This window comes from Hippopotamus amphibius, chromosome X, assembly GCF_030028045.1.
Source record: "Hippopotamus amphibius kiboko isolate mHipAmp2 chromosome X, mHipAmp2.hap2, whole genome shotgun sequence".
NCBI lineage: Eukaryota > Metazoa > Chordata > Mammalia > Artiodactyla > Hippopotamidae > Hippopotamus > Hippopotamus amphibius.
In genome coordinates, this window is record NC_080203.1 from 54,430,224 (window position 1) to 54,450,496 (window position 20,273).

Here is a 20,273-nt window from a genome sequence, read left to right on the forward strand (position 1 = left end):
ATATATTTTCTTCTCAGGTGCACATGGAACATTCTCCAGGATAGATCACATATTTGGTTACAAATCAAGCCTCGGTAAATTCAGGAAAATTGAAAACGTTTCAAGCATCTTCTCCAACCACAACGCCATGAGACTAGATTTCAATTACAGGGAAAAAAAAAACTGTAAAAAACACAAACACATGGAGGCTAAATAATATGTTATTAAATAACCAAGAAATCATTGAAGAAATGAAAGAGGAAATCAAAAAATACCAAGAAAAAATGACAAAGAAAACACAATGACCCAAAACCTATGGGATGCAGCAACAGCAGTTCTAAGAGGGAAGTTTACAGCAATACACTACTACCTCAAGAAACAAGAAAAATCTCGAATAAACAACCTAAACTTACACCTAAAACGATTAGAGAAAGAACAACAACAAAAAAAAAAAAACCCCAGAATGAGCCAAAATAAAGAAATCATAAAGATCAGATCAGAAATAAATGAAAAAGAAATGAAGGAAACAATAGCAAAGATCAATAAAACTAAAAGCTTTGTTCTTTGAGAAGAAAAACATAATTGATAAACCATTAGCCAGACTCATCAGGGAAAAAAAGGAGAAGATGCAAATCAACAGAGTTAGAAATGAAAAAGAAGTAACAATCGACAGTCCAGAAATACAAAGGATCATGAGAGACTACTACAAGCAACTACATGCCAATAAATTGGATAACCTAGAAGAAATGGGTCAATTCTTAGAAAAGTACAATCTTCCAAGACTGAACCAGGAAGAAATAGAAAATATGAACAGACAAATCACAAGCACTGAAATTGAGACTGTAATTAAAAAAACTCCCAACAAAAAAAAGCCCAGGGCCAGATGGCTTCACAGACGAACTCTATCAAACATTTAGAGAAAATCTAACACCTATCCTTCTCAAACTCTTCCAAAATATAGCAGAAGAAGGAACACTCCCAAACTCATTGTATGTGGCACCATCACCCTGATACCAAAACCAGGCAAAGATGTCACAAAAAAAGAAAATTATAGGCCAATATCACTAATGAATATAGATTCAAAAATCCTCAACAAAATACGAGCAAAAAGAATCTAACAGCACATTAAAAAGATCATACACCATGATCAAGTGGGGTTTATCCCTGGAATGCAAGGACTCTTCAATATACACAAATCAATCAATGTGATACATCATATTAACAAACTGAAGGATAAAATCCATATGATCATCTCAATAGATGCAGACAAAGCTTTTGACAAAATTCAACATCCATACATGATAAAAACTCTCCAGAAAATGGGCATAGAAGGAAATTACCTCAACATAATAAAGCCATATGTGACAAACCCACAGCCAACATCATTCTAAATGGTGAAAAACTGAAAGAACTCCCTCGGAGAACAGGAACAAGACAAGGGTGCCCACTCTCACCACAATTATTCAACATAGTTTTGAAAGCTTTTGCCTCAGCAATCAAAGAAGAAAATAAAGTAAAAGGAATCCAAATTGGAAAAGAAATAAAATTGTTACTCTTTGCAGATGACATGATATTATACATAGAAAACCCTAAAGGTGCTAGCAGAAAACTACTTTACTAAATTGATGAATTTAGTAAAGTAGCAGTATACAAAATTAATGCAGAGAAATGTCTTGCATTGCTATACACTAACAATGAAAGACCAGAAAGAAAAATTAAGGAAACATTCCCATTTACCATTGCAACAAAAAGAACAAAATACCTAGGAATAAAGCTGCCTAAGGAGGCAAAATACCTATATGCAGAAAACTATAAGACACTGATGAAAGAAATCAAAGATGATACAAACAGATGGAGGGACATACCATGTTCTTGGATTGGAAGAATCAACACTGTGAAAATGACTATACTACCCAATGCAATTTACAGATTCAACGCAATGCCTATCAAATTACCAATGGAATGTTTTACAAAGTAGAACAAGAAATTTTACGATCTGTATGGCAACACAAAAGACTCTGAATAGCCAAAGCAATCCGGAGAAAGAAAGAAGGGGCTGATGGAATCAGGCTCCTTGACTTCAGACTATTCTACAAGGCTACAGTGATCAAGACAGTATGGTACTGGCACAAAAACAGAAATATATATCAATGAAACAGAATAGAGAGTGCAGAGGTAAACCCACGCAAATATTTGGGCACCTTATCTTTCACAAAGGAGGCAAAAATATACAATGGAAAATAAGACAGCCTCTTCAATAAGTGGTGCTGGGAAAATTGGACCGCTACATGCAAAAGAATGAAATTAGAACACTTACTAACACCATACACAAACAGAAATTCAAAATGGATTCAAGAGCTAAATGTAAGGCCAGACACTATAAAGCTCTTAGAGGAAACCACAGGCAGAACACTCTATGACACACATCAAAGCAAGATCCTTTGTGACACATCTCCTAGAATAGTGGAAATAAAATAAAAAATAAACAAATGGGAGCTAATAAAACTTAAAATCTTTTGCCCAGCAAAAGAAACCATAAACAAGACAAGAAGACAACCCTCAGAATGGGAGAAATTATTTGCCAATGAAGCAACTGACAAAAGATTAATCTCCAAAATATATAAACAGCTCATGCAGCATAATACCAAAATAGCAAAGAACCCAATCCAAAAATGGACAGAAGATCTAAATAGACATTTCTCCAAAGAAGACAAGCAGGTGGCTTACAAACACATGAAAAGATGCTCAACATCTCTAATCATTAGAGAAAGGCAAGTCAAAGCCACAATGAGGTATCACCTCACACCAGTCAGAATGGCCATCATCAAAACATCTAGAAACAATAAATGCTGGAGAGGGTGTGGAGAAAAGGGAACCCTCCTGAACTGTTGGTGGGAATGTAAGTTGGTACAGCCACCATGGAAAACAGTTTGGAGGTTCCTTAAAAGACTAAAAATGGAACTCCCATATGATCCAGTAATCCCACTCCTGGGCATATACCCTGAGAAAACCATAACCCAAAAAGAAACATGTACCATAATGTTCATTGCAGCACTATTTACAATAGCCAGGACATGGAAGCAACGTAAATGCCCATCAACAAATGAATGGATAAAGAAGATGTGGCACATATATACAATGGAATGTTAGCCATAAAAAGGAATGAAATTGAGTTATTTGTAGTGAGGTGGATGGACGTCGAGTCTGTCATACAGAGCGAAGTAAGCCAGAAAGAGAAAAACGAATACTGTATGCTAACTCATATACATGGAATCTAAAAAAATGGTACCGATGAACCCAGTGACAGGGCAAGAATAAAGATGCAGATGTAGCGGTCGGACTGGATGACACGGGAGGGCAGCGGGGCAAAGGGGAAACTGGGACAAAGTGAGACAGTAGCATTGACGTATATACACTACCAAATGTAAAATAGGTAGCTAGTGGAAGCTGCTACATAACACAGGGAGAGCAACTCGATGATGGGTGATGAGTTAGAGGACTGGGATAGGTAGGGTTGGAGGGAGTAGTGGGAGGGAGAGGATATGGGGATATATGTATAAATACAGCTGATTCACTGTTATACAGTGAAAACTGGCACAAGAGTGCAAAGCAATTATATTCCAATAAAGATCTTAAAAGAAAAAAAATAATAAACTGCTTCTTATTAAGCACATGAAAAAATATGTGTAGCTTATCATGTGTCAATTACACCTTAATAAATCTGTTGTTAAAAGTGAAAAGAAAAACAGCAGTGATGTAGCTGGTATTACTATACTTTTCAAGGTATTGTACTGTAAGTTTAAAGATGTTTATTTTTTGTGTTTGTTTTTTATGTATTATTTGTGTGAAAAGTATTATAAACCTATCACACTATGGTACTATATAGCCGATTGTGTTAGTTGGGTACCTAGGCTAACCTTGTTGGAGTTACAAATACGCTTTCAGAATGGAACTTGTGTTGTATGTAGGGGATTTACTGTATATGAAATGATTAATCCATTTCAATTGCATATTAAGTTTGAACTAAGCACCTGGAACTTAGAAGACAAATATAAATTATTTAGAGATGGAATGCAGAACACTATATTGACTATAATGTGGCATCTAGGTGACATGACTGACATCATAAATAGAGCCCATGTTATGGTTATTTCTGAATTAGTAGGAAAAGACCTCTCCTGCATGCATTTCTGAAACTATTTGAAAAGTCTAAGAGTATAGTCTAAAGAAAAGAGGAAAGGCCCTGAGAACTAGCTTTGCCCTTTTAGCACTTTGCCCTAGTCAAGAAGCCATGAGCAAAATAACAGTATTGTTTATAGTGTCAGTGTCAATGTTTTAAGAAACTCATTGTAAAAAACCATTATATACGAGTACTGAATTCAACAAAGCTGTTGCCAAGAAGGTACTTACTTTGTCAGTGCATTTGATAAGTTTTGGATACTCACTAGCGACTTTCTTGAGTCTTCCTTCAGAACAGATTTTGCCCTACTATGTGTGTCGAGATGCGGCAAGTCACGGCTATACACGATATAATCAAAATGTCCTAGGAGCACTGAAAATTCCAGTTCCTCTATTCAAGGGGTCACCTTACATGAACCAATGCTACTGAATACTAGTTTCTTTCCATCTGTGTGACATCACTTCTATGAAAATACACCCCCCAAAGACGGTTTGCCACATCTCTTCTCCCCATTGTCCCAGTTTCTATTTAACAAATGAATTTTATAAAAACCCCTGACAAGATCCCTCAAGTCACAAAGCTTGTCTGTATGTTTTAGCACTGAACATCTAAAATCAATTTTGTTCACATTTGACCAGAGTGCAAATGGAATATCAGTCATATGTTAGACTTTCAAAGTGAGATAGAACTTTACCTTCCATTTATTCTTTATACTTTTTTCTACATTTTATGTTCAAAAGTGATATATTTCATATAAGAGAATCACGAGATGCTTCTTGAGGCAATGCACTGTGAATCCAAACTGATTTGTAGTCTTAAAAAATCTGTCAACTTATCCCTGGATCTAGTTGTGCCAGGATACACTTGTCACTTCTTCCAACAGCTTATAAAAGATAAGGCCCTAAGCATAGGAAGCATACCAGGGGAACTCTATTCTTTTGCCAGGGAACACAGTTCAAAACACATCTATTTATGCATGGCTTTAAAAAGCCTTACTTGGTTTTTCATGTATCAGTGCTTCAATCACTACTTTCTGTACCCTGCCACCCTGACATGAATTTTTTAAAGTATATTTCTAAAAACAGAACAGAGAATTTGATGTAATGTGTATATATGAATATACTGGCCATGAAATAACAAAAAGCATCACAGCTATTTATTGAAGCTAGGTGCACTTACATGAGTCACCTCTCTTCTCACAAACGACTACATATGCAAATTTCCTAAAAATTCAAAGGCCAGATCACATAGACTTATTTGTTATAATAACTAACGTATAGTTGCTTATTGAAAACAATAGTAAGATACACTGAGAAGCATCAGGAAGTGTGAAAATTTGGATTAATAATATTTTACTATGCTGGAATCAAAAGGGATTACATTTCCATGGCTTGCCTGTTTTGAAAAGCCACGTAGAAGAGATAACTCAGTATTCATCATCAGGAGAAAAATTAGTTTTCAATTCCAGGAAGGCACTGAGGAAAAGTTGGCTTGATGAAGGCAGGTAAAATATCTTAGGAAAATTCACCAGGCAGACTGTTTAACTTCACCAATATAGCAATCATCATTAGAATTCATTATCATTATAGACATGAAGGACCAGCTCCCCTATTTACTTGCTGAGTGCTCTCAGACAAATCATATAACCTCTCTGTATCTCAGTTTTCAATCCTATCCCCTGCCCCCATGTTCAAATGAAATATCCTTTGGCTATAGTTTGGAAACTGTTCAAGTCTATATAAATGTAAAACTTGATATTCCTATGATTATTTTCATCAATCATGTAATCATGATTACAATTATTCAGTATTCACCATGAATAGATACTGTTCCAAGTGGTTTACACGGATTATGTTATTTAATTCTCACTACTTTATGAAGTAGGTATTATTATTTTCCCCACTTGGCAGATGAGCAAACTCAGTCTCAAGACGGTTCAGTAATTTTTCCAAGGTCTCATAGTAGTAGAGCCAAGATTGGACCCCTAGCAGCCTGATTTAAAGCCTGCATTATTTAAGAATGTTATAGCATGAAAAGTTGCTGTAAATTCAAGCTGAGGACTCTAATGAAAATATGATGGTTATTTGTAGCTGTACATCTATCCCTTAAGTTCACAGGACAAATGCTCCCCTGAAAGGGCAGAAAAGTGTCCAATGTTAACAAAATTTAAATTGGTTGATAATATCAGTTTCTACAAATTGGGACAACCTGAAGCAGGTGTTCTACTAATTTATCACATCAATCTAGAATTTTCAGATACATGAAGCATGAATCTCTCTTTGGTGTGGGAGTGGAGATGGGAGTCTAGCTTACACTAGTCAATGTATTTTTCTGCATAACCATGTGGCTGGATGCAACTAACTTTTATGATAATGAAGATAACTTGGGAAAACGGAAATCTATAGAAAACTCAGAAACCCCATTTAACTTACTATTTTAAATTTCTTTCCTTACTCAACTTGATTACCAGAGCTGTTAAAATGGACTGATTCAAGTTTTCCTTTCTCTCATCACATCTGCAAGTATAGGGATGCTTAAGGAACAGTGTTAACAGCATTAACTATAATCAGCAAAAAGCAACTGGAAACTATTCAAATCAGCCTGGATAATCTATAAACTACAAAGAGTTTCTTCCCTTTATTCCACATTACTTACTACCTATCCTTGTTCCTTCACATGTCTGTATATGTTCCTGCCATTTATATATGTAGGATGTCACTTATAATTTTCTTTTCCCTCACTGGATTGCAAATCCCTAAAGAGTAAAGACTATAGCATTGACCAGACTACCCTGCTCTCTATCCACTGCTTTGGCAGATATTCGGAGTCACAGAATTTGCTAACCTGACACTTAACATTAATGTCACATCAGTTATTTTTACCTATTTGTTATATCATTGCTGGTAGCAGTTGTCATGCAGTAGTCAGGAATATAGGAAAGTTCCACACTAGGAAGTCAGCTGTTTTTACCTAGACTCCCCTGAATCTTTTTCACCCTTTGACTGACACTGAAATAATCTACCTATATTATTGCTTGAATAAGGAACCACAAGATCCCAGGACATTTTCTTGATTTACTCCAAACTCAGTAACTCTAGATAACTCTTTTTCTCTATGGAAGAAGTCAGTTCTAACCCCAAATGCCTCAACAGCCCTGAATGTGAGCATACAGATGACTTATGCAATCCCTTAAATCTTCTGATAAGCAGCCCTATCAAAACTTTGTAATCTATTTGGCTTATCTATTCCAAAATGTTTTAGCATGAAATTCCACAACTTGAAAATAAATTTGATATCCTAAAAATTAGAGAAACACCTAAAATGTTTATGGCATGCTGAAATGGAAGAAAACTTGCTTTTCATCAGCCTGAATTACTGACTTAGAAAATAAATCATAACTTTATTTTGACCATAATACAATTTAAAATGGAAAAATATCTTAAAATAAGGCTGAATCTGTATGGCAAAAACATATAACCTGAATGCAGGTGTGTCACTTATTCATGCAAAATATGTTTATTGAGAACTAACTACGAACCAGCCACTAGTGTTAAACAAGACAGATAAAGTCCATGACTTCATGGGGTTTACATGTTAGAGGAGAGAGATTATTAACAAATTTGGGCTTTATTCCAAAATATGTCAGAATGCATCTAATCAAGACTTTAACAGAAAATACTGGGTGGTGGCTGGGGGATAAGAGAAACAGAGGAACAAGTTAAATGTTGTAACAAGCAAACACAGATAAATCCAGAATGAGGGACATTCTACAAAACAATCCTCTGGTCTTTTCTAAAAATTACATGAGAGAAAAATGAAGATTGCTCTAGAAAAAAAAGATTTAAAGAGACATAGTTAAATGCCATGCATGAACCTTGATTTTATCCCAGTTCAGTAAAAAAACAGGTATATGAGGTTTCTTTTTGGAGTGATGTAAACTTGCAGTAAATCATTGAATATTACACTTAAAGTGAATAATTTTCATAGTGTGAAAACTATACCCCAATAAAGCTGTTAAAAATGATTTAGAGGGGACACCTAGAGATATCTAATATTGATAGGTATTAGATGATAACAGGGAATTATTTTTAATTATCTTAAATATTATAGCATTGAGAGTATGGAAGAGAATTCTCTTTTTAGATGCAAGCTGAAGAAACTGCACATGAAGCATCATGAGGTCTGTAACTTACTTTCAAATTGTACAGCAAAACAAAGAAAGCAAATACAGCAAAATGATAAAAGTTCTTGTCTCTAGGTGATGAGTATATAGGTGATGACAAGTCTTTCAAGTTTTCTATGTGCTTAAGAATTTCATAATAAAAAGTTGGAAAATATATTAATTTTTAAGAGAGGTAAAGAGAGAGCCTTTGGAAGATATGAAGTAAGTAATGATAATGTCTGTTCTTTGGGGCCATCTTAACAAACAAATTGGACCTGCTTACTGTATGATTTGATCAATTAGACAGAAATCTCTCAACTGCTGAAGACTGAATAAACTGAGTGCATTGGAAAATAACTGATTATGAAATGACAAATAGACGACCTAATGTCCTGTCTGCAGCAGTATAAACAGCGGTCATGCAGCTCTCCTTTCCATTCTACTTTCTATCTGTTCCACCTTTTACATTTCAATTTTGGCTTGTTTACTTTTGTTGTGGCCAACACAAAGTCAAAGATCCCTATACTCTTGGCATAAAAACCAGAGATCTTAACTGAGTCTATGGGCTCCAACATAAATAATCCTAGTCCCTGCTATTTCTTCAACTTTATCTTCTGCCCCACTCATCCTCCTCCCTCTCTGCACTTCAAACTCAATGGCCTTCTTTCAGTAACTCTGATATGCCATATTCACTCTACCCAGGGCCTTTGCATGTACCATTCTCCCTCCCTAAGTGCAACTTGAACATTATTTATTTAGAGAAGTCTTTTCTGATGTCCTTGAAAATGTTCAGTCTGACAATTATGCTGTTATAGAACTTTGTGCTTTATCTTTTAATATTCATTGCAATGAATATTATCTAATTATTCGTGTAATCATTTGCTTAATACCATTTCTGCTCATTAGATTATGGGTTCTATAAGGAAAAGATCTATGTGTATTGTGTTCACTACTGAAGCTCTCAAAAAAATTAGCAGAGAAACATGCTATTGTTTCATTTAAACCAATAAAAACCATCTGTCTTAACCCTATTTTCCCTGTTATCTACTGCTCCATTTCTCTGTTGTTCCCTTTTAGTAAAACTCCTGGAAAGAGCTGTTTAGAGTAAGTCCCCTACATACGAATGAGTTCTGTTCTGAGAGCACGTTCATAAGTCCAATTTGTTTGTATGTCCAACAAAGTTAGCCTAGGTACCCAACTAACACAATCAGCTATATAGTATTGTACTGTAATAGGTTTACAATGTTTTTCACACAAATAATACACAATAAAACAAACACAAAAAATAAAGAAAACATTTTTAATCTTATAGTACAGTACCTTGAAAAGTACAGTAGTACCAGCTACATCACTACTGCTTTTACACTTGGTTCTGGACACCCTGGGCTTGAAATAAAGATACTGTACTACTGTTCTCTATACAGTGCTGTACAGTAAAGTAGACAAAAGCACAACCACTTGTAGAGGATGCACGCATGTGACAATGTATGCCAGACACGTGAACCAACTTACATGACTGGACATATGAATGAAGGTTCGCACTTTTGAAAGTTAACAACTTGAAGGTTCGTATGTAGGGAACTTACTGTGTACAGTTTTCAACTCTTCTCTTCCCATTCTCTCTTGAATCACACCTATGGGGCTTTCACCTCAACCTCTCCATTGGAACTATTGTTGTCCAGGTCATTAATCACCTCCATGCCACTAAATCTAATGATCAATTCTCATTTTTATCTTAATTTCATCAATCAGCATCAATTGACAGACTGGATCACTCACTCCCTCCTCCTTGAAACACTTAACTTAAATAGCCTCCAAGATTACAAACATCAGGTTTTCCTCTCACTTTCCCAGCTGCTTATTTCCAATATCCTCTCCAGGTTCTTCCACTTGGACCAAAGATAAGAAATGAGATAATATTTGTTAAAGTCCTTGCATAAGTTGGCAGTAAGTTTTACTTTATAGAACTAAAACTTAGAGTACAAACAAAAAAATATAACCAAATTTGAAGAGGTATGTTGACCAGAAGAAAAGGTCCTTTTATTCAGGCAAAGTAATAACCCTCCTTAAAAGGTAATGATTAGCACTTTCTCATCATTATAGTTATTTATTCAATTGTAAATATCTACTATAAGTAACTACAGATTATTCCCTGCTTTTATACTTTTCCTGCCTATAATTGGTCACCTAATATATTCCTTCCTCCTTGCCTATTGACACTCCTCTACCCTCAAAGGAATCTTTGTTCTAAAACCCAATTTCTTTAAACAAAATTCTGCCCCAACACCTGGACTCCTATTTTATATTTCTATAGTACTTTCAAATTTACAAAATAAACTAATAAAAGAGTAATACTGGGGTAAATTTTATGAAAAAATTTAACAACCCAAAACATTCTAAGGAATAAATTAATTTTAAACCTTCTTTGGTGTCCCTAAACTTTGATGACCAGTACAGACTGACCAACATAACCCTTTCTGATAGCAATAATAGATATTACTCTAAGATACTAACTCAAAGTGTGGTCCCAGGACCCATGGGAGTCTCCAAGATCCTTTCTGGTTGTCTGCAGAGTTCTCTTTTTTACAACTATGTTATTTGTGTGAGGCCTAATTTTTTTTCATATACTTCAACCAAAGCATCATATCACAACAATTTGAATGTAGAAACAGATAGGAGAATTATTAAGTCAGCAATAAAGAGATTTAAAAATGTAAACTAATACATCTCTGTTCATTAAATATTTTTAATCTTGAAAATATAATTACTTTTCACAAAATGTAATCTAAAATTTAATAGTCTTATTATTGGTATTTTCAAATGGATGAATAAATATTTTTTTTAAATTCTCAGTTTTAGTTTTTAATACCATAAATATAAATGGCTATTATTTATCAGATTTTCTTTACCACATAAACAGACGCTCCTTGGGATCTTCAGTAATTTCTAATGGTGTAAAGGAATCCTTAAACCAAATGGTTTGAGAACTATTCCTCCAAGAAGATATTTCCTGAAGTATGTCCACTGAGCATTTGCATCAGAGCTATCTGGGATACTTGATAAAAATACAGATTTCTGGAGTCCATATAAGACCTAATAATCCATAACTTTTGGGGTCACTAGTTTACATTTTTAACACTGCCCTCAGATGATTCTTTTGCACACTAATGTTAGAAAAATTTAATAAAGAATTATATAGACTTTGGAGTCTGATGGATTCAAACTCTCGTTCTGCCACTTCCTGTTTGTTACTCTAGCCTGTACCACTCTCTACCAACTGATTTCCTGCTCTTACTTTCCTCTCCCCTCATCTCTTGAATCCTTTTCCAACTGCACATCCTCAATTAAATAGTTCGTTATTTCCAGAATAAGCTGGAAAATTTCTATGTAAGAGGTGTTTAGGGGCAGCAATCTGGCTCTTAGAGAAAGTTAGGGACTTAAACGTTGCACTTCCATAGGCATACATTGCTTTTACTTAGATTGTTTCATTTGGGGCAGCTATGTGGAGATGATAAGATTCTGGAGAGGGTAATATCGCCTAGGCTACACCTTGGCATCACCACTTACCTATTTGCTTCTGCTCCTGAACAGGGAAGACCTCAGAGGATTTTATTTTCTTCACCTTGGAGCACATAGCCCAGTGAAGATGGCAGCCATTTTGTCTTCCCTTAGCCCCACTAGAAGTCCGGTATCCTTACAAAGCTGCCGTCCACTTCCGCAATGCTCACTGTGATTTGCATACACAGTTCTGACCAATGAGAGGTCTGAAACTGGTTACGCCGTCACTGATTTTTCCAGTTAACAGAAACCTAACGGAAATCTGTGAAATTTTGCCCAGCACTGAACAATCGCTTTAAGAACCACAGGCCTATTTAAATACAGCAAAATTTTCTATAGAACAGTGCTGTTAAAGGTATAGCTAACTAACGCTCAAGCTCAGAGTCATATAGGTTGTTCTTTTTTAAATGCAGAGTCCTATGCTTCATCCCACACCAAGTATTATCACAATCTCTGGGAGTAAGGCCCCCAAATTTATAATTTTAATAACTTCCTCAGGTTATTATGGTAAAAAGTCCAAAAACCATTGCCATGAGGAAATTTCAACAAGAAACAAAAATAAGGCGAAATATAAGCATATTCTGTATCACCACCTAGTTCTTTCATTGATTGAAAATGGATAAATGATGTCACCCACGTGCTTTTCCATACAGACATAATATCTGCTTCAATCTATGTAAAATTTTATACTATCCTATCAGTGTGCCAGTAGTACCAGGATGAGGGAGGTTAATTCACATTAAGGTCACACCATACGAATGTATAAATCAGATGCCCATCCATTAGTTTATAATTGGAAATATTGTAAACACAGGCATGTTCAGTTTGATAACCAGCATATCCTGAATCTATTAGATAATACACGTACAAAACAAAATTATAATCATAAATTATCATGGTGAGCCTGGAATCATTAAAACAAGGAGTCGGTAGGTATTCTTAATGATTACTGCCTCAAGATTTAATTTGATCCACCTACCAGTCTCCACCATTGGGTTGGGGACTACAGTATTCCAATCTGATAATCAGGGCACTCTCTTTCCTAGCAATTGCTGGAAACTCACAGCTAGTTCTCTGATTTTCCCTCATGCAGTAATTTTTTTTCTGATAATTCAGTCTTCAACTAACTGATTAGTTTTTACCTTTTCAATTTTTGATCAGATTCTATTCATGGCTCCCTGAAACTCAACCAAAACTCTGAGTGTTTCCAAATTGAATTATCTAATCACAAGCAGTCCCTTGGGTTAATTTTGCAGGAGGCTTATCTTACTGTGGCTTTTAATTTTTCTCAACTTCACCTTGAATTTTTGACCCCATTGCACTGAAAAGGGCAAAACTATGAAGACAACAACAAAAAAATCATTGGTTGCCAGGGATGGGGCTGTTGGGGAGGGAGATGAATAGGCAGAGCACAGAGGATTTCTAGGGCAGTGAAAATACTCTGTGTGATACTATACTGGTGTATACATGTCATCATACATTTGTCCAAACTCATAGACTGTACAACATCAAGTGTGAACCTTAAGGTAGACTTTGGGTGATTATGTGTCAGTGTAGGTTCATCTCTGGTTAAAAAAAAATGCCATTGTGGTGAGTGATGTTGATAATGGGGGAGGCTATGCATGTGTGGAGGGCAGAGAGTATATGGGAAATCTCTGTACCTTTCTCTCAATTTTGCTGTAAACCTAAAACTGCTCTAAAAAAATAAAATCTTAAAAAAAAGACATTCCAAATGAAATTACTATAAATGATAAGCATGTCATACCATCTTCCCCAAAAGATGTTCAACCATATTGGCATTTCCATCTTTTTACATCTCTACTTTAGTTTTTTTTTTCTTTTTTGATCTTATCTTCACCTTCTAAAGAAATGAAATGATTCCTTTTCTGCCAACCCAGTGCAATTCTTCTATGTGGTTATGTGGGTATGCATTCTTACCTGAAGATTTTTTAAAAGGTCTAAAATATGTTTTTTACTAGCTAATAATCAACATTTATTTTTTAATGAAGCTTGTATTTATAATCCATTTATCTAGGAAATTCTTTGTTCAGTCTTTGTTTAGGCCTAATAAATTGCGGAAATATTTTAAAAGAGGAACTTGAGGGAAGCTAACCTTGTTGTTACTTCAAAGTTATGAAAGCTCATTATGAAACTTTCATTCAGAAGCATTAGTTATAAAAAACAAAAACAGTAAAATTAGCACTAAAATGCATGGATGTGTACTAAATTGAGAAAGACCTTGGACTTAGAAAAGGGTACTAATGCTACATCTTAGCTATTCTAGTTATAGAACCTTAGCCTAGTCTTTTAGCCTCTGTGAGTCCAGTCTTCACATTGATAAAATAAGAAAAGTTGTCTCTGTCTGTTTTATGTGTTTGAGTGAAAATCAAATAAGGTACTATATGTGAACATACTTCAAAAGGGTAAACATTACAGGCTGATGTAATTTCATATTTTTATAATTGTTAGTATTAAGAATTATCATGTTGTACAGCAGAAACTGCACATTATAAAACAATTATACTCCAATAAAGATCTGAGGGAAAAAAAAGAATTATGATATCATGAGGGCATAAAGGGAGGATCTATGACAAATTTTGAAATTAAAGTATATGAGTGACATTACACACACACACACACACACACACACACAATGGTAAGGTTTTAGGAGGGTGCTATAAAAAATATAGATTGCTATGCAAATGTTGTGCATCATGTATACTTCACTTGCACACATATTCTTTACTCTTTTTTCTGTCCAGTCCATCTTCCACACTGCTAACTCTAGTCACCTTTCTTTAAAGAAAATCTAACTTGGTCACTCTCTAATGTTTATTTAATTAAATTTGAATTTCTTAGTTTGGCAGCATGACCTGATCTTGACTTGCTTCTCCAAACTCATCTCTCCTTAACTTTCTTTTTTCCTTTTATTTATTTATGGCTGTATTGGGTCTTCATTGCTATGTGCGGGCTTTCTCTAGTTGCGTCAAGTGGGGGCTACTCTTCGTTGCGGTGCGCGGGCGTCTCATTGCTGTGGCTTCTCTTGTTGCAGAGCATGGGCTCTAGGCACGTGGGCTTCAGTAGTTGTGGCACGTGGGCTCAGTAGTTGTGGCTCATGGGCTCTAGAGCACAGGCTTGGTAGTTGTGGCACACGGGCTTAGTTGCTCCACGGCATGCGGGATCTTCCTGGACCAGGGCTCAAAGCCGTGTCCCCTGTGTTGGCAGGTGGATTCTTAACCTCTGCACCACCAGGGAAGCCCCTCTCCCTAACTTTCTTCCTCTTATTCTCTCTTCTTCCTCTGTGCATCACTGAAATCCCTATGCTTCAGCCACAGAAAATACTTCACTATTCTCAAATATGGCAGTATCTTTCCTAACTCTTTGACTTTGTACAAACATGTTGTTTCCTTTGCCTAGCATACCTTCCCTTTAACCCCCAAATTTCCAGATCTTCCTGGCAGGAAAATATTTATTTCTCCCTTATGTTGCCGTGGCATGTTCACTAATTCATTCAGCCAATATTTACTGAGTGCTTACTATGTGCCCAGGACCATGCTAGAAAATGCTGGTGACATTACAATACAATCACAGTCCCTAAACTCATAGATTTTAGGACTGCTCATATTAAATAAATAACCTACAAATAACTATATAATTAAAACTGTGATAGTACTATAAAGAAAATGCATAGGGCTTGATAACAGCACATACCTAGTACTTAGTCAATAGGATCAGGGAAGACCTCTCTTTAAAAGTGTGATTTAGCATAAGACTTGAAAGATCAATAGTCATTAGCCAGGTAAAGAGGATGAAGGCCAATTCAAAGCAGAAAGAAAAACATATGTGAAGGTACTGAGACAGGAATGAGCTTAGCTCCTTCAAGAAACAATAGGCTAATATGACTGGAGGGTAATGATTAATGGTGATGGTGGCATGGGATAATACTGACGAAATGGGCAGGAGCATGATCATGAAGGACCTTATCGACAATATTAAAGATTTTGAACTTTGTCCAAAAACTCATGGGAAGAGTTTTGAATAGAGGAGAAATAGAGATATGCTCATATTTGTATTTTTTAGAAAAATCATTCTCTCTACTATGTGGAAAAGAGATAGGAGATAAGATTGGATGCAGAAAGAATATGTTAATCTAGGTGAGAGATGATGGTTAGTTGGATTAGGTTGGGGTTAGAATGTCATGGCTCTTGAATAACATACTTAACTGGGCAACCTACTGTACATGAAGTGTGGAACCACTGAAAATTTTAATCAGGGAAGTGATGTGATCATATATTCATTTTTAAAAGATCACTTTGCCCCATGTATGAAGAAATGATACTAGTTGTCTAAGAAGGAATGCAGAATAGTAGTCCAGGTATGATAATTTGGATGGGGTGGTGGCAGTGGATGAAGATGGTCTGAACTAGGATGTTGGCACTAGAGTAGGAGACAAATGAATAGATATAAGATACTATTTTGGAGGTAGAAGCAACAGGAGTTGGTGACTGACTGGATATGGAGTAAGGGAGAAAAAGAAATCAAGGATAATTACCAGGTGTCTAGAATTGGGCAGACAGTGGTGCCATTTATTGAGATCGGGTCACTAAAGAAGATTAGTAGTAAAATGTGGGTGAACAAATTCATTTTTTGTACATGTTAATTTTGAGATGCCTATTAGACATCCAATTAGAGATTTTGAATAGGCAGTTAATTATATAAGTCTGGGGCTCCACTTGGCTGTCTACCTTATATTGATATTTCAGACTCTGAAGACTTGCAGACTTGAAGCATACTGTAGACTCTGACACTACATGGAGAATTTCTTTAGGGTAGCAATAATGATTTATTCATCTATTATTTCCTGTGGTATCAAACATATAAGAATTGCTCAATTTATCTGTTTAATTAAATTATGTAGTCAATTTCATTCACTGTTTCATCACAACTCTAAACACACAATCAATGCTATACAAAAACAATTATTCAGTAACCCATACGTTTTGTCTTTACAAGACAAGTGGTGGTTTAACATGTTTTTTGAATGAATTGGCATAGCTCAATAGATATTCTATCAGTGGGCTTTTGAAGTTAGAAGTGCTTGAAACACAACTTCTAATAAAAATACACACGTTAGAACTTCTGGCTATAGCTAGGTGAGGAGGTCAGGAAATCTTTCTGCAAAGCATTATAAACCTGGACAAAATTAACAAAAGCAATCATTTCAGCACTCTGGAAGTTGACAAAAACAACATATCCATCTGAGAAGTATTTATTCCTGAAAAATCACTGACCTTGGGGTACAAATAGTGGGAATCTGTGGCATTAGGACCTGGAGCTTCTCCACCCTCCAGTTCATTCAGCACAGAGGTTATGCCAGGATTTATAGACTAGAAACCACAAAACATTGTTGAGGGAAATTAAAGAATATCTAAATAGAGATATTTCATGCTCTTAGATAGGAAGACTCAATATTGTTAAGATAGTAATTCATCCTAAATTGATGTTTAGACTAAATGCAACCCCTATAAAAGTCCCAACTGGCTTCTTTGCAGAAATTGACACTGACAAGCTATCTTAAATTTCACATGGAAATACAAGGGACCAGAATAGCCAAAACAAACTTGAAAATGTGGAACAAAATTGGAGGACTTACACTTCCCAATTTCAAAACTTAAGATAAAGCCACAGTTAATCAGACAGTGTGGTATTGGCCCAAAGATAGGCATATAAATAAGTGGAACAAAATTCAAAGTTCAGAAATAAATTCTAACATTTATGGTCAGTTGATTTCCCACAAAGATACCAAGACAATTCAACGGGGGAAAGGATAGACTTTTCAACAAAGGAGCTAGGACAACTGGATATCCACATTAAAAAAAAAAAAATAGAGAGGAAATTCTCTGGTGGTCCACTGGTTAGGACTCAGCACTTTTATTGCCGACAGCATGGGTTCAATCCCTGGATGGGGAACTAAGATCCTGAAAGCTGCATGGTGTGGCCAAAAATCAAAAACAAAAACAAACAAACAGAGAAAGAATTTCAACCCTTAGTTCATACCATATACAAAAAATTAACTCAAAAGGGATCACAGACCCAAATTTAAGAGCTGAAATATATAACTTCTAGAAGGAAATATAGGAGAAAACTTTCATGACCTTGGGTAGGGCAGAGAGTTCTCAGATACAATTATTGAAAAGCATGGTCCATAGAAGAAAAAATTGATCAATTTGAATTTATCAACTTTTGCTCCTCAGAAGTCATCAATAAGAAAATAAAAGTACAAGCCACAGACTAGAAAAAAAGCATTGGAAATCACAGATATAATAAAAAGCTTGTAGATCCACAGCTATGGCCGATCTAGGGGCTGCTTTCTGTTGCCTGGGTGCCTTGTCCGGAGTAGGCGGGCTTTAGGCTTGTTGCACAATTCTATGGGGCACTGGGAGACCAGTTTCCAGATACCTACAAGAAGGAGCTCTTTAACAAGACCAAAAAACGCCACCTTTTACACAGCCTCCATTCCTGTGCAGAAAGCCCCTCTGGGCAAGGGTAACTGCTAGCTTCTGAAACTACCTTATTCTACACCAGCTTTAACTAGTAGGCTCTGAGTTGAGATCCTAGCGCCTCAACTTTGGCCGCTGTGGGAAGGAGACTGCTACTCTTGGGCTGGTTTACCTTGGCTTTCTGAGCTTCCTCGTGTTTAATTTCTGGGTACTTTTTTTAGAATTGGAACAGGGAGGGGATTAAAAGAGAAAGGCAAATTAAAAAATAAAAATTATAACAAAATAAGAAGCTTGTATACAGAATATTTGAATAACTCTTATGACTCAGTGATTATTAGGATGACAAAAACCTAATTAAAAATAGGCAAATGATTTGATTAGACATTTCATGAAACAAGATATGAATGGCTGAAAATGATGTGACGAGATATGCAACATCATTAGTCATTTGGGAAATGTAAATCAAAATCCCAATAGAACTACTACATATCCACTAGAATGGCTATAATAAAAAATGATACTAAGTGTTGAGGATGCAGAGAAAGCACACCACCTGTGCATTGTTGGTGGGAATATAACATGGTACAGACACTTTGGAAAATATTTTGGCAGTTTCTTAACAAGTTAAACATAAATTTACCATATAATAGCCATTTTATTTTAGGAATCCAACCATAAGAGATTGAAAATATATGTCCACACAGAGGCATGTTGTAACTATTCATAGTAGCATTACCCATAATAAGAAAAAAGTGGAAAAAATCCAAATGTCCATCAACTCGTAAATGGATGAACAAAATGAGATATATTTACACAATAAAATACTATTAATCAATTAAAAGTAGCAAGCTACTGATACATGCTACAACATGAATACACCTTAAAAACATTCTCAGTGAAAGAAGCTAGACACAATGGACCACATATTATATGATTCCATTTACATGAAATGTATAGAAAAGGCAAATTTACAGAAAGAAAACAGGAGTATTTGCTTAAATCCAGGCATGAGAGAAGAGATTAACTGCTAATGGGTAACACCGAATTTTTGGATGATGGAAAAATTTTTAAATTAAGTTGTGGCGATTGTTGCACAATTCTATTAATTTACTAAAATCATTGAATTATACACTAATAAGAGTGAATTTTATAGTATGTATACTACATTTCAATAAATCCGTTTTAAAAAACACAGGGATATTTTAAATAGAAGAATTTGGTGGACTTCTTTTATGGCATCTACATGGCTTTCCTTAGGCTTACCGTATGTACTAATTTTCATAATTTCTCCATTTACACTAATATTTCTTACATAACAATGAATCACAAGCCTATATCTCCAGCCCTGACTGCTAAGCCTTTTCCCAGTTCTAATCTCATGTATCCAGTTACGTTTCAGACTGCTCCCTGCTAACTAACTCCTCTTCTCCACCTCAGTAAACTTTCCTTCTCAATTTTCCCATAACTATTAGTTATTCCTGCTTTTTACATCTTCTTATACCCTTAGTACCAGTATATAACATTTTCACATGATATGTTTTGCTTATTAGTATAACTACTCCTGGGATACTTCATGCTTTTATTTTTTCTCTCCTAAATTAGACTGTGAGCTAATCAAAGGCAACTTTCAAATGTTTTTTCTGTACCTTCAAAACCATCACCACAGTGCTGAGTATACAGAAGATGATCATTAAATGAATGCTGATTTAAATTAATAATTCACATTCTTGCATTCATTTATCATAAGTTTATAAGCATCTACTGTGTGTTTAAAACACTGGATTCAGTGCCATCAAGGAAGCAAAGAAATATATGATACATGATCTCTCTTCTGAAGGAGTTTATAATCAAGCTGGGCACATGAGGAGTTAGCAAATACAAGACAACCATTCAA

The 20,273-nt window shown here is 35.5% G+C and overlaps 1 protein-coding gene across 2 annotated transcripts in view; it reads right to left on the reverse strand.

Annotated features, from left to right (window-relative positions):
- The window catches only part of FAM133A (family with sequence similarity 133 member A), a 48,845-nt gene that overhangs the window by 14,020 nt on the left and 14,552 nt on the right, over positions 1–20,273 (reverse strand). The window lies entirely within an intron of this gene.